The sequence below is a fragment of the Grampus griseus genome, assembly GCF_964374135.1.
Source record: "Grampus griseus genome assembly, chromosome: 9".
Lineage (NCBI taxonomy): Eukaryota > Metazoa > Chordata > Mammalia > Artiodactyla > Delphinidae > Grampus > Grampus griseus.
The window spans coordinates 104,781,922-104,795,091 of record NC_139003.1 but is presented as its reverse complement, the minus strand read 5'-3'; the positions used below and the strand labels follow the sequence as shown (position 1 = coordinate 104,795,091).

Below are 13,170 nucleotides of genomic sequence, written 5' to 3'. Positions count from 1 at the left end.
TGGAATCCCATGCGCAGTGAGAGTCTCCAGAGGTTGAGTCGATACGATGAAGGTTAGGGGTGCCAGCTCCTTACCCCCTTTCACTCCTTGCTCTAAATGGTTGAAAACAGCCGTAAGGAGCTCGATGGGGATCAGAAATCACATTAAAAAGTGGCAGCACGTGCTCTTCCGGGGTGAGCAGAGTCGGAGAAAGTGGCCGGACCTCAGGCTGAGCCGGGGGTCTCCTACCACCTCCCAGATCTGGACCTTCCATCCCCGCTGTGGGCAGCGTTGCGTCTGGATGGTCCAGTGCCTGGACGGTTACAGACCTGCCCCAGCCCGAGAAGGAGAGTCCACTGTGTGGTCTCCGCCTCGAGGGCGCGGGGCTCAGGCTTCCCACCGACATGGCACCGCCCGCCTGGAGCCCCTGTGCCCGTGAGGAGGGGTCGGAGCTTTCCTCCCAGTGTCTCTGCTGCTGGGAGGGGGGTGCTCTTTCCTCTCTACAGCCTCCTGCATGTCAATATTATCACGGTGTTAAATTTAAGAATAAAATCCTGCTATAGTGGGAGTGCTATAACTGAGTAGAATTAGATTTAATTTGCATATAGGTACAGATTATGAGCCAGAGGTGCTTTTCTACGAGGGAACCCTCCCCAGTGCAATACACTCTGTTCAGCCTGCGTTCTCGGAAATGAGGCTCCTTGTTTGTACCTGCGGCTCTGATCCGGATATATCTGGGCACCTGGGGGCCAGGATGAGGGCCTCCGTGGAGGAGGGAGAAGGCAGGGCTGTGAAGTGTCGGGTGGAGGATTGGGGGTGGCTTGGAGAGCTCCCTGCCCAGGAGGGGAGCAGAGAGTGAAGGCCCGAGGGGCTTCCACGAGTGTTGTCAGAATCAGACGCACAGACCTGCACCTGGGAGGGGGCCTGGGCATCCCTGGGTCTTGTGCCCCCTCACCCATCCTTCCCCTTCTGCTCTCCTGTGGTCGTGTCGTGGTCAGTGGAGGAGGGGTCTGTGCGCCTGTCTTAGGGGCAGTGACCGTGTGGGAGGGAGCAGCCTGTCCCCCGGGGTGGCAGACGTCTGAGGGTCCAGCAGGCAGAGGGGACGAGGGAGGAATGAAGCCACGTGTCCAGGAGTCCTGCCACCAAGTAGGAGACAGAGAGCCTGGCCCGATGGCCCGGCCCCTCTCCACTCTGTCCTCCCCGGGGTGTCAGATGGACAGGACTCCAGCCAAGGCCTCATGCTCTGTACACGCTGGACCCTGGCTTCCCGCCCGCCCTGGTCCGCGATCCGGAGGTTCCGTGCTGCTGGTGGCCCCACGAGGCAGCGCGAGTTTGGGTGCTCGGATCACATCCTGGGAAGCTCCCCTGTGCCCGGGGACCCCCGAAGGAGGGACTCAGAGCTCAGGACCCTCGACTGTGACACCTCAGGATTCTTCACATTTGACTCACTTGGAACATACACTTGTTAGTTCTCTGATCATCTGAGTGATCATGATTTTCCTTTGCAAGAGTGACCAATGGCACTTTTGAGAAAAATATTTAGAAGTTTTATTTATTAAAATATTATGTATTGATTTATGTTTGATGCCTTCACATAATCACCATAACCTGGGACTGTGCTTCCAACATCAGGAAGAACTGGGTGATGAAATGAATACATTCTGATGATGTGAAATACATGGAATGCAGCAGGACTGCCGTGTCCAGGGAAATGTACATAGATTTATATGAGTGTCTGCTGCTTTTTGGCATGTTTTACATTTTAAATTACCTATACTTGTCAGTTAATTTAACAAATGATAGATATTTTATATATTTATCAATTTATAGGTATACATATATTTTGCAAAATGATTGGTCTTTTATAAAACTGCTTATGCTTGTAAAAGATGCGGATAATGTATCCATGCAGTCTTAGAGTCAGGGCCGAGACCGGGGGTTCCTCCACGGTGCTTCTCCAAGTCCTCAGGGCTGCACCCCAGCTGAGGGGAGGCCTGGAGACTTCCAGGCTGCCCTGCAGACCTTCAAGGTGGGCAGACCTATGGAGAAATAGACATGTTTTCTTTTCAGTCATCGGTTTTGTGGCTGTGGATTTTGAAAGGCTTCAGTTTTCGGGCCAGGAGGCCATGTGCCAGGTCCTCAGCTGGGCGGTGCTTGTCCCTGCCGTGTCCTCTTGTCCTCTGGGTAAATGGCAGAGCCGGCTGAGGTCTGGGCTCTCCTGGTTCCCGGCCAAGGGCTTCCCTCCAAAGCCCAGCAGCGCCCAAGGGCAACTGGACAGGATCAGACATCCTCCATCTTCTCTGCGGTGCTTCCTGAGACCGAGGACAGTAGACTCACAGTTTACAATCCACGTGATGCCCGGCGAGGATGCACGCGTGTCTGGTCTCCAGACTTCAGCTCATACCAATGAGTAAATATGTTTCTAACTGTATCGTTGCTGTGTTTTCTAGGAGCTGGAAAAGATAGGGACCTCTCCCCATCAGCTGAGTTGTGAAGGTCTTATCAGGAATCTGTCCAGTGCCCTGGAAAGCTTCAGGAGCAGCTTGGAAGATGCCAGCGAGCAGGACTGTGAATGCCAGCCCGGACCGGCCCCCATGCTGCACACGCACACATATGTGCCCTCTGGCGGGGCCCCCACCTCCTCAGTCTCCCTTCATGAAGACGACGCATTTTAAATTATGAGTTTCGGACAATAATGTGTACAATATACCATTAACACATGTGTTTTCTCACCAACACCAAAATTTCCCGTGACTTTAACTTTTTAAATTGTAAACTGTAGGAGCTGCATTAGTGCTAAGGCTAGCTTTACTGGGGATCAAGAAGTTGGATCAACATGTCGAGATCTGAGATTACAATACGGTATTGAAAAAGTTCTATAAGAGCAGTCAGCGATTTTTCAAATGACCTCCACACTGGATTCATTTTGTACTGTATTCTCAAAAGTGTGAGCCCCCAGAAGAGGAAATTGGGGCCTTCGTGTTCTGCAAGTGACTTATTCACAGAAGGAATGATGTTCCTCTGACTTCTCGATACCCCAATTTCTCATACATGCCACGGTCTATCCTATGGGTTCCTTTCTCATTTGGGAGAAGCCGTTTGTTACCCGTCCTCATTCCCCTGACTCATCTTGCCTGGCAGGCACCTGGTATTGACGGGTATTCGCACACAGAGGCATTGTGTGTCGTAATCTCTGAGGAATCCTATGGAAAGGCAGTATTGTTCTCTAGTTCATTTCCTGGGAACTGAGGCAGCATATTCACTCCAGCACTGTTCCTGGTGTTTTATCTTGCCTAAATTAGCTTTAATTTTCTGCCATTTTAGGTTGGCCCAAAGCCTCGAGAAGACTTTGTTGTCTGGGAATCCCATTATGACTTTTCTTAGCAATTTCACAGTAACTGGGGGTAAGTACGTAGTTCCTCCAAGTTTGCTTGATTAAAAATTAAATTTAGTTTCTCACACAAATATATTATTAAAATAAAACGTATTAAGGTAGAGTTATGCTATCTATATATGATAAATAACAATTTAGAGCCTGGCAGGTCTGATGTATTGGGGGTTGAGAAGGAAACCCTAAAGTCCTGGGTACCAAAACCAAGACGGGGAGAGAGAAAAGCTTCTGTGGCCTGGGTGTCTCCCGGGCCCTCCCTCCCTGCACATCTGGGAGTCTCTGCTTCCCCGTCTGTCCAGTCTTGCTATTCCTGAAGCCCTTGCAGCATCAACAAGTCAAGTATGAAGAATCCGGTCAAATCTCCTCTTGTTAGGAAAAGTGAGATGAATGGATACGTGGAGAGAAGTGCGTTTCCTTGGTCACTGTTCCCTCAGAAAAAACACCTCCTTCGAGAGTCGAGTGTCAAATGCACACGTCTTAGAGGAAGCAAGGGAGTAGAAATACCCCATAACCTGGGGTTTTGTTTCACTTCCGGTCAGATGATCTCAGTTCCTCCCAGAAGTGTAAGAGATGACTTTATTTAGTGCTTATTATGGGCTGGATGTAGTGGAGGAAACATCCTTGCCAGTTTTTTTTTGTTTGTTTTTTGTTTTGCAGTACACGGGCCTTTCACTGTTGCGGCCTCTCCCGTTGTGGAGCACAGGCTCCAGATGCACAGGCTTAGCGGCCATGGCTCACGGGCCCAGCCGCTCTGCGGCATGTGGAATCCTGCCGGACCGGGGCACGAACCCGTGACCCCTGCATCGGCAGGCGGACTCTCAACCACTGCGCCACCAGGGAAGCCCCTTGCCAGGTTTTCATGTCAAATCTTGTCTTCACAGTCAGGAATAGCCCAAACGCTTATTATTACAAGATTTCCTTCCTTCTGATTATTTTTCAGACGTAAAAGTAAAAGAGTTGGTGCAGAACAACACCAAGTTAACTGAAGAGCTTCGATCTTCTCTCCACATCTCAGATGAAACTATCAGCAGCATTTTAGAAGCAAACGTTTCCCACTCAGAGCTACAGTTTGCTGCTTCTCCCACCTCACAAGCCCTCGGCGTCCTGGAGCTGTCGGCCTCGTGTGGTCCCTTCTCCCCTCTCCCCCCGTGGCTGGGGGTTGAGTGGGAATGATGTAAAGAGGCAGACAGGAGATCAGAGAACAAGCTGGCCACCCAAGCACGTTATCATCTTCTGCCACCACCGTGGGGTCTTCAGTTTCATAATGTTGTCTTCATTGGGGTTTGAAAGGATAACATTGGTGATGATACTTATTCCACTGATTCCCAAACTGACGCACGACAGCCTGGGTAATTGATTTCCTTTCAGTAGGGAGAGCCGGGTCCAATCTGACTGCACCGCTTAGTGTGACAGCAGCGAGCAGTCAGGCCGTGTCATCCCCACGGTGGCTGAGGAACACTGATTAGGGCCCCAGAAATAAGGAGGTGGGGACGCGGGCCGTGGCGGTGGGCTGGGTTTGCCCGCGGAGGGAGGAGCCGGGGAATTTCACCTGGATCCTCGGCAGGGACTTCGCTGAGATGACCTTTCAGCACATCGTGTGGGGATTTACTTTCCTGTGCAGACAGCCTGCCAGAAGCACTAGCCACGAAGATGGCCCTCAAGTGACCATTTGTATTGACAATCACCTGGGCCTCAACGGAAGTTTACTTTCACGTTGATTCCTGTTACCTGGGGCTAAACGCAAGCCCTGACAAGTAGATGAGTTACTCAAGAATTAACCTGCTTTGAGAAAGAAACGGATTAGAAGCTAGGAACCCCAAATTCGAGTTACGGTCTCAAGTTGTCTGCGGTATGTCACATGGGTCTTCAAGGAAAATGTCAGAGGCGGCTTATCGGACGGCACGCGTTACTGATGTGCGGGGGTCAGGGTGGGGTGAGGACACCGCCTCGCCGGCTGCCTTAACTGTAAACAGTGGTCAGATGTGGTTTGAAATCTTTATTCAGGGAACTTGTGACGGGAATGGAGCAGTGAGTTGATTTCAGTAGCTGACCCACAGGGCTGTACGAGGAGCGTCAGGTTAGCTGACTTCCAGCCTTTGTAGATTCAGAATGTTACCATCTTCTCGGCCCGGTGGTTGCTGCCCGATTAGCAAGTGGCCACCAGGGGTCGCTGACGCTCCGTGGTGGGAGCGCTGGGCCTCGAGAAGGCTCGCGTTCTGAGGTGCCTTTGCTGCAGGAGCGGCTGTGCGGTGCTTCCTGCGTGCACGTGTCTCTCACGATGTGAGTCGCTGCAGGCCGTCCCCTGAGTGGCTGGACGTTTTGGTCATTGGCGGGGGCGTTAAAAAAGCTTGCATTCTTGGCATTCATATAAGTAACGAAGTTACTCTCTGGGGTGAAGTGTATCCATGAACCCACGTGTGTCTTAGGTTACAAATTCATGTTTGGTAGGTGACAGTTTGGGGCCTAGGTTTTTCTGCGTGGTGAGGTTGGCAGCACATGTATGTGTCACTACATATAATCTGTAGTGACCTTTCACTGTTTCTCTCTCTGGGCGCCTCTGCCTTACTTTCAGTCAGTGCTGAATTGATCACGTCAGAGCCTCAGCGTTCCCGGGGGGCACATTTCCTTGGCACGAGGGCCTGGGAAAATGGCAGGAGTTCGCACTCATTCACTCACTGCAAATCTCCCTTCCCGTTGTGTGAGCTTCCAGAAGCTGGAGCCCCCAGCCCCCGAAGGGAGCCGGTGCCTGCGGGCTGGCTCGCCAGATCAACAGACACGTATGGGCAGCGAAGTCCAGAAGCGCGTGTGCCGCGGAATTTCAGTGTACAGTGTACAGCAGTGGGGCCACTGGGCCCAGGAGCCGCCCTGCAGACGGGGCTCGGGGCTCAGACGGACGTGATGAGAAGCCTCTGGCTGTGAAGAGCGACGGGAGAGTCGCAGGGTGGAGGCCTCGGGTCCAAGGGCCCGAGGCAGCGGGAAGGGAAGGGGCGGGGCCAGCTGTTCCGGGACGTGGTGCCCCTGGGAAGCTCCCCTCTGCCCGCGCTCTGTCCTGAGCCCTGGCAGCTCCCATCAAAACCAAATCTCAGACTCCCGGACCCTGGAGCTCACCTCCCCCACTGCCATCCTGGACTGAATCCCCTCCACCCACCCTGGACGCACCCAAGCCTCGTAGGCTGCAGTGCCGGATCAACAGCGACTTCCTCCCTCTGTGTTCCAGGCCACATTTTTATTCTTTTAAAGGCAGCAGTGAGGTCGAAGAGTCAGGACCAAATAGACCGAGAGGGCGACCAGAGGGTCTGTCTCCCCCTATCCTCCACAACTGAGCGTGTTCGGAGGGCCTGGGAGACAGGCTCCCACCATCCTCAGCAGACTTGCCCACCCACCCTCCAGGTTCTTACAGACGGAGGTGTGGGAGGGATGCCCGAGAGTGATGATCTCTTCTGTGCGGGGGCCCCCCAGAGGGAGAAAGCATCCTGACACCTTGCCTTACTTCCCTTGGGCAGGAACAAGTGCCTTTGGTGGATCTGGCCCAGCCTCTCTCGGTCGCTCGAAGTGGTTCCGTAAAGCATCAGGGACGCCTGGCTGGCACACGGTTCGGTGAGAGAGATGCCTTGCAGGGATTCGCCAGCACCTCCAATTCCGTTGGGTAAAAGCTGCAGTGGATGGTTGCTGGCGGGACTCATGTCAGCGTAGACACTGGTAAAAACGGGCTCATTCTGGCTTTTTCCCTCCGTGAGAGGGAAAGAAATAATCAGTATGTGAGCGGAGCTAAGGGTTTCTGGCCCATGCCGAAGAACTTGGTCCCACGTGCCCTGGGAGGTACCGCCGGTCACTGGGAGCGTCAGATCCTGAGGGAGCTCGTCCTGGGCTCTGAGTCCTGCAGACCACCCTGCTCCCACACCATCCGGATGGGCGTCGTGGTCCTTTTAACTTGGGGAACTTCAGACCCTCCACTACCAGCAGAAAAAAGTAAGTGGCTATTTCTAATGGGGCCTCTGTTTCCCTACTTACACTTAGGTAAATATTTTTGAGCCTGAATTTCAGGATTGAGTGCACTGACCTCTGCAAAGAGTACTTATTACTGTTTCTGGCCAATTATTCTAACCTTCGAGGTATCTTTGATCCTGATCTACTTTGCAAAGTGTCACTTGTCTCTCAACTTGGCCAGTCACAAAGGAGATGAGCACGTCTTCTATGCTTCTATTCAAGTCATTAGTGCAGAAAGATGCCCACAGCCTGGGGATGCCCACACCTGTTTAATAGTTTGGGCTCTTAAATGAGCCATAGCACGTCTGGGGTCCTGCTATCTCATTAGTCTGATAACTTTGCCTTCGAAAGAAAATGACTTTGTGTTGACCTGGCCCACTTATGGCGACTCTCTCAACATGGTTTCAGCAACTGCCGTTTTCCTGAAGGGCTCATGGAGAACCCAGGATCAGAATTCACACGAGGAGTGACATTATCTGTGGGTAGTAGGACTGTTATCTTGTCTGAAGCCCTGGGAGGAGGGGGTTAGGGTCTGGTTTAGGAAGGAGGAGAGGGAGGGGAGGGCACTGGGGTTGGGACGGAAGGGCCAGCGGGCACCTCAGTGGGTGGGCACCCCATTATGCTGCCCACCCTGGGCCAGCTTGTGGGCTGGGTGCAGGGCGGGGGGCGAGGGTAGGGCAGGGGTGCACGGTGCTGACCCACAGACTTCTCGGTGGAGTATGGAAAAAAGGAAGGAATTTACTAGCTTAACTCTCTCTCTGTCTCTCTTAAATTTAATACTTTTCAATCAACAAACACATCTAATTTTTATTCATCTTTCTTCAGATTTCCTGTGTTTGTGCCGGTAGCCTCCAGTCAGTCCTGGTGGATGTTCCTGGGCTGTGTGTCTTTCACAGTGATCTCCTCTGGTCCCCCTGGAGCACCTGTGGGTCTTATCGCCGCCTCTTCCGCACAGACGGGCAAGCTGAGGCTTGCAGGTGCCACCAGCCGCTGGGCGGTCCCACGGCAGGAGCTGGAGTCGCCCTCCTCCTGGGCCCTGCCTGAGTCCTCCCTGCCTTCCTCCCACCGTGTGGGGCTGCAGCCCTTCCACACGGCCCTCAGAGCCGTCTCCTGCCCTCTGGGCTCATTCCCATCCAGGCCTCCTCATTGCGTGAGCCGATTCGAACCCGCCGGGACACGGGCAGCAAGGCCCGGCTCCTGCCTGTCACGTGGAAGGTGGCTCTTAGTCTCGATCCCACTTCTTTGCTTCGACAAGCCCTGACGTGCCACGGTCCCCTCCCCCGCTATTTCCAGTTCTCCCCCATCACTGTTGGTGTTTCTTTTCTGGTCATAATTAGGTTGAGAACAGTGATCGCTTCCAAAGCTTCTCTGCACCTCTGAGTCTAAAATTGTCAGCTGGGCGAAATGGGGACCATCTCTGGGGTGCTGCTCTGAGCACAGCGAGGGTTTCGGCAGATGCTCAGTAAACAAACTCCTGCTAAAAACGCAGATGCTTTGCCTAGGGATCACTTTCACTCTTACAGGGAGTCTGTGATCTCAATTATTGAATTGTCTGTGTGTGTGTGTGCGCGCATGTGCGCTGGGGTCACAGTGGTGGGGCGCTGCCTGCCCTAGATCCCTGGCGCCTTGAAGTTTTCCAAGCCGGGCATGGACGTGTAGGAAAGGCACCAGCAGCACGGCATCCGTGTGTCTGATAACTGACTGGACCAGCCTAAGCGAAGCCTGAGCTGAAAGATGCCTGTCTGACTTTAAAACAGATTGCCCCGTGATATTTCCAGCCCAACAAAACTGAGTATTACCTCTGTTTTTCTTATTCCCTGCCTGCTTCAGGTGCCTTTCAAACAGGGAAAATGGTCATAGTAAGATTAAAAAAAGATAAAGAGTAAAGTAGAGAAGCACAGAGAAGGTGTGGAAGCAAACACGCTGCAAGGAGCTGCTCTTGCGTGTGGCGTGACTGTGTGGTTTCTGCGCGATGGCACTCGGGACCTCCCCGTTGGGTGAAAAGAGGTGTACACAAGTTTTAAGAAAATGTTTGCCTTGGGGCTAAATTCTAAGAGATGCATGGAACGTGATCCTGCTTGGGGACCACGGGTGATGCTGAGATGGTGGCTAAGGCCAGGGTTCCATCGCAGGTGCAGAGGGACCCTCACCAGCCAGTTCTGGTGCCCACACGAGACCAGGAGCAATGATCCCAATTTAAGGAAAACTTCCACAGAAGCCCGTTTTACAGAACTGATCAAAGAGGGGCCTCCCAAATCAAAGCAAAGGGTGGATGTGCATACCCCCCCACTCCTGCTTCCTCTTTGAAACCCTCTCTCAACCAAAGGCATCCACCTTCCCTTAGAGACCACGATGGAAACAGTGGAATAAGGAAATCTTTCCCAAGGTACGTCTGTACCACATAAGTCCCTTGTGGAAAAAGGGGTTTTGGTTAATTATGTGTGAAAACAACATCTCTCTCAGAGATTCAAAATGTACGTCAGCATATTGATTACCTAACCATTTGTGATGGTTAATTTGTATGTCTATATGTGTGGGCCGTGGTACCCAGACATTTGGTCTAATGCCAATCCGAATGTCCCTGTGAAGTTATTTCTTAGATGAGATTCACATTGAAAGCAGATTTTGAGCAGATTACTCTCTGTGATGTGGGTGGGCCTTGTCCAATCAGTTGAAGGACTGAGGTGACCCCAGGGCGAGGGAATTCCTCCTTCAGACAGCTGCTGGGGCTAAGCTGCCATGTCAGCTCCGGGCCTCCTGATGCTGGCTGACCCTGCAGAGTTTGGTCTCGCCAAGCCCCACGATTGAGAGAGCCAGTTCCTTAAAAAAATCTCCCAGAATATGCACATCCTGTTGGTTCTCTTTCTCTGGGAAACCCCCATTAATCCCTTCTGCTATTTCTTAATGATTTGGGGGCATTTTATGGCATTATATGAAGGCATCTGACGAGTTCTCCCTGTTGACAAGGCTCCTAATAAGGGAACAGTAACTTCTGTTCACAGAGGGTCTTGCTTGGTCTGAACAATTTTGCAGTAATCACACCCATCAGAGTATAAACACAACAGGAAGTCTTTTTTTTTCCTTTTTTATATTCTGCTTTATAATTTTTCTTATTACAAAGATGGTTAATCAAAAGTCATTGCTAGGCAGAGAAGCAGCCCTGGCCCTTTCACGGAGGGAACAGTGAGGCACCAGACACTAGCACAGCTGTCCTCAGCCCCTCCTTTTCACTTGGTTTGCTTTTTCTTTTCAAAAATGATAACAGGCTTGGAAATCTGGTTTTCAATTTTGGAGATGGAGGAGAAAAAAATAGTTCACGCTGATGCCAATGAAAAATGAAAACTGATAATCTGAGAGCAAAGGCTAAGACTTAATGTCAGGAGGGAGAGGGTCTTCTCCTGAGAGCATTGTGGGTGGAGGGCGGACGCTAGTCCTGAGCGGCTCCCAAGCCATCACAGAGGGCAGGCTGCTTACAGAGTCAGGGAATGACGCGCACATTTTAGAAAACTTTCCATTCAAAGTGTTTGAAATGGAACAGAGGTTTGGAATCCATGAAACTGCAGGTGAATCCTCAGCGTTTTGGGAAAATGGGCCTTCAAGGGGCTCGTCATCAGGGGAGCTCTGAGTCTGGGGGCCGCACATCTCAGCTCTAGTCACGTCTGACCCTCGTGCTTTGACACAGGTTCTCTCCAGTGCCCCGACGGTGGCTTTGTCTCGAAGGCGTGATGGGGACGTTCTTTGTCTGCTGCTCAAGTTCCCTGAGGATGGAAAGTCTGGGTCTGCAGCGAGGGAGATGTGCCGCCTGCCCGGGGCCCGAGTGTTTTCCCTGATTGTGCTGATGGGTCGGAACCTGGACCTGCGGAATTTCGTATACAAAGTAAGGGGAAGATGGCTGCGGGCCGGGGTCGGCCAGCGGGGCCCGTGGGGATGAGTTGGGGGCAGCAGGGCAGGCGCAGACCCCGCAGCCTCGGGGTGGGGCTCGGAATCAAGGGGTGTCCGGGAGACTTTCCAGGGTCCTTGGAGTCAATGTGCTCAATGGGGAAGGACCAGCGATCAAAGTCCCCACCTGAGCCCAGCACCAGGTTCCCTCCTCTTTGACCAGCACTTGACTGGAGTTTACCTGGGAGGCTGGCTTCCGCTGTGGCCCCCGCCCCAACTCCCCGGTGGCCCCTCTGAGTCAGAGCTGCTCCCCCGCCTTGGCCGTGGCCGCCTCTGCCCCCTGTCATGTCCTGGGGCCCGCGAGCTCTGTCCCAAGAGGGGACGTGCTCACCTTTGCCGGGGCCTGTCCGGGAGAGGGGTGCAGATGGGGGGGGACATGGGGCAGCCCCCCCCGGGTGAACCAACTCTTCCCTGCCCTCCACATGCCCACACGCACGTGGGTGTGCGGGAAGGGGCTGAAGTGGCCGCGGGGACAGCTGCCCCGAGGGCAGGCCCAGTTACCCTCTGCAGACAGGAGCTGCACCCTGGGCTGCACGCCGGCTCCGCCTCTTCTCGAAGTCCCTCATCTTCCAGCCTCCACTGTTGGAAGCATTACCTGTGTCTCCAGACCCTTCACCTTCGAGCTTAGGGGCTGTCTTGCTCCAGGTTTCTCCCCAGGGATGGATTTGCCAACACCTGGGCTCATCAGCGAGGGCTTCAGTGCCCCACATCCGGGAGGACAGTTTGGGGACTCAGGAAAAGGGTAGAGCTGCCCTTCCAGCCCAGCGTCCTTCATGGTCTCCCTCTCCTCAATAACTTCAGGAATCCAGTGGGTGATATACACGCTGAGAACAGAGATTAGTTTTCAGAATGAGAATTAATTCTGAAAATTCAGAATTTTCATTTCCAACCCATAAGCAGGAGGATGAACGTTTCCTAAACGTCCCCATGCTCTGCAAGGCCACGTGCCTCGTGGTGGGATCCGTGCCTGCAGCTCACACACAGGCCAGTGAGTCCTACATCCACTCCCATGGCCACTCTTCCGCTTCACCGCGGGCACCCCTGGCGGCCAGGTCTGTTAGGTCCACAGAAGCCACCGGCTTGAGACTGGTGCTTCTCAGGCCCCGATAATGACTTTGACAAAGGGCCGTAAGGATGAGACACTGGGTTGGAGTTGGTCTCCCACACACAATGGAATCGACACCTCCTTTAATAACACCAGCTCCTCCTATCCGTGCGGCTCCAGGGAAGCTGATGGGTACGCGGTGTTACACAGAGGTGTCAGCCATGAAGACACACTCGGGGAGCCACACCAGCGCTGGGGTCCAGCAGGCTGGGCTCACTCCCAGCTTCCCTCGGCTGATAGTGAATCTGTGACGCCTTTCACAAAGCACAATTCCAGGTTAACGTCCAGTGCGTTCCTCTGGCCGTCAGTGCTGGGACTCCATGCAGGTCAGTCCCATCGGTCGGTGCCCCGAGGGCCACTTCTGATGTGCAGCTGCAGTTAGAAAGGCGAGTGGGAAAACGATAGGAGCTTGCACCCCTGGCTCCTGCCGAGGAGGCTGTTGCCTTAACTGACGACACGGGCACATCATTGTGTGCAGAGAGAGTGAGAGATGGAGCAGGGGTCTCGGTCCTGCAGGTCAAGGGCAGAGCCAGCAGCTGAGGGGCAGGTGCAGAACCCTAAGGGCCCAAGTTTGAAAACCAGGACATTCAGAATGCAGATGAAAGCGGGGGGGAGGGTGGCTGTGAGTCCTGCTCCCTCTGTGGGAAGGGGCAGTGTGTGCTAATTTACCCATTCATCCAACACGTATTTCCTAAGCAACTATAATGGTATTTTTTGGAAATGTTTATTGATTTTTTCGTTATATTATTACTATTTTTTTTAATAGGTC

At 53.0% G+C, this 13,170-nt stretch overlaps 1 pseudogene across 1 annotated transcript; it reads left to right on the top strand.

The window, feature by feature from the left end:
- Positions 1-46: 46 nt before the first annotated feature.
- LOC309827190 (ATP-binding cassette sub-family A member 13-like) lies at positions 47-12,766 on the top strand (annotated as a pseudogene). Its single transcript has 6 exons — positions 47-52; positions 2,430-2,594; positions 3,304-3,383; positions 4,311-4,432; positions 11,040-11,234; positions 12,710-12,766. The product of its transcript is annotated as an ATP-binding cassette sub-family A member 13-like (transcript).
- Positions 12,767-13,170: the final 404 nt, after the last annotated feature.